The sequence below is a fragment of the Pteropus vampyrus genome, unplaced genomic scaffold (genome assembly GCF_000151845.1).
Source record: "Pteropus vampyrus isolate Shadow unplaced genomic scaffold, Pvam_2.0 Scaffold342, whole genome shotgun sequence".
In the NCBI taxonomy this organism is placed as follows: domain Eukaryota; kingdom Metazoa; phylum Chordata; class Mammalia; order Chiroptera; family Pteropodidae; genus Pteropus; species Pteropus vampyrus.
The window spans coordinates 84,052-86,152 of NW_011889123.1; the positions used below are offsets into that span (position 1 = coordinate 84,052).

At 45.8% G+C, this 2,101-nt stretch overlaps 1 protein-coding gene across 1 annotated transcript in view; it reads left to right on the forward strand.

The window, feature by feature from the left end:
- The window catches only part of LOC105304450 (ryanodine receptor 2), a gene marked incomplete at its 5' end in the record, with an annotated part of 220,090 nt that overhangs the window by 68,686 nt on the left and 149,303 nt on the right, over positions 1 to 2,101 (forward strand). The gene's annotated exons all lie outside the window — the stretch shown is intronic.

Below are 2,101 nucleotides of genomic sequence, written 5' to 3' on the forward strand. Positions count from 1 at the left end.
TTTTTTTTCTCTAGGAAAAAGAAATCTATCGCTGGCCAATCAAAGAATCTCTGAAAACGATGCTGGCTTGGGGCTGGAGAATCGAGCGGACGCGGGAGGGAGACAGCATGGCGCTCTACAGCAGGACACGGCGCATCTCGCAGACGAGCCAGGTCGGGTCCCCTGTCGACGCTGTTTTAAATAATTTAAATCTTTTATTTAATTCTTTGGCTTTCCAAAACAAAGAAACAAAATTTTCGAAGATTAATAGAGTTTAGAAGGGGCAAAGGCTATATTCCTTTTTTAAGACGTGTAAGCGCGCTTGAACCTGAGCCAGTCTCCCGCGAGGCCGGGAGGAGCCGCGGGGCTGGGCCTCGGGCTGGGCCTCGGGCTGGGCCTCGGGCTGGGCCTGGGGAGGGAGATGTGCGCCTCCCAGTGGCTAGTCCAGAGGTATCTCCTCTCCTTTCCAGTAAGAACCGGACGTCGGTTCTCAGGGAAAAGTGATGGTCAGACAGTCATGGTCCAGGTTTAGAGCCCGCGTGGGTATTTCACACAGGTGAGCTGGAGCACCTGCTCACAAGCACAGCAGGGTCAGAGAGCTCATCGCTGTGGGCATGTCAGGAAGTCCCGTCTGCTCACAAGGCACTCGCTTTGGGGCCTCCGCTGTCTCCAGATGGGCTGCCTGCATGCCACTCGTCTGTTTGCCTCAGTAAACGGTAGCTCGTACCATCAATATTATTTTTTAAACGTTTTTCATGTTTTAAGTGAGGACATTTCAGTAATGGTAAATAAAAGAATGTGTTTGCGTTTGTGGTACTTTGATCTGTTAGTAATAAATAAAGAATATTTCTATCGGTATGAGGAGTGGAAAGCAAAGCCCAACAAATGCCACAACTAAATTTATAATCCTTGTGATTATTTTCACCCCAACGTTCTTTAAGCATAAACCAACATTACCCGAAATGGTAAAATAGTCATTTCTTAATCACTAACCTTACAGTATTATCCTTTTTCGACTGTCATCTTGACAAATTTCTTAGAGTCTTGTCTTCCCTTCATTATCGATTTCTCATATGATTATGAAGATAACTTCCATTATGGAATAGATAAACTCAGTGAATTAAGGAACACTCTTCATGGCATTAGTCTACAGTAAAGTCTATAGATCGATGAGTTGAGATTTCCCGTGGACATGATCCTGGAGCCTGGTGTTCTCAGCTCCCTTCCCTTTGGGGCTCAGCACACCCTCTGAGACACAGAAGTGGCCCCTCACTAGGCAAGATTTGCACAGCTGCCTGGGCTGAGGTCCTGGCTCACCACCCAGTGGCCAGCTGGGTGAGCTGTAGCAGACTGATGGGCGTCTCCATGCTGCAGTTTCTCATCTTTGGAACAAAGCAGATGAGAGCATCGACTTTAGAAGATTGTTGTGAGGATTGCGTTATTATGTTTCCAGATCACTTAAAAGAGTGCCTGGTGTATTTCAATAACTCCTATTATTTTAAGTGGATCAATAATGTTGTTAATGTGTTTTGTTTACCACGAACACCCAGGAAGATATGAATCGTGATTTCAGGAAATTCACCACCCACTCAGGGGTTTGTACTTGCGTGCGAGATAATGATAACGGCAAAGCCAGGAACAACTTGGGGAGATGCGGGGCAGGGCATCGAAGTGCAGATAGAGTCAGACGTGAGGCACGCAGATTAGAGGGCTGAGTGTGTGGACTCTCGGTCCGTGGGAAAGCCAGCATGAGCAGAGGACCCTTCTGACAGTCTCAGGCACATCCCACAGATTCTCAACAATTATTTATTTACCCCCAAATTCTAATTTCCTAGCTTGTGTCTGTGTTTCAGTACTGCACATATGGGATAAAAACTGTTTAAACAAATGAAAAATAATCTAACCTGTGGGGAGAGGGGATGGGAATGAGAGTTTTGGAAGACATTACTCATCTAGAACTAAAACACATGCGAGGAGACAGGAATCGTTCATTCATTCCTTCAGCAGATATTAACTGAGCACCTACTACGTGCCGGTCATGATTCCAAACTTTTCAGATAGGTCAGTGAACAAAATAGACACAAGTTCTGTTTTCATGGAGCTTTAGCTCCAGTGGGAAAAA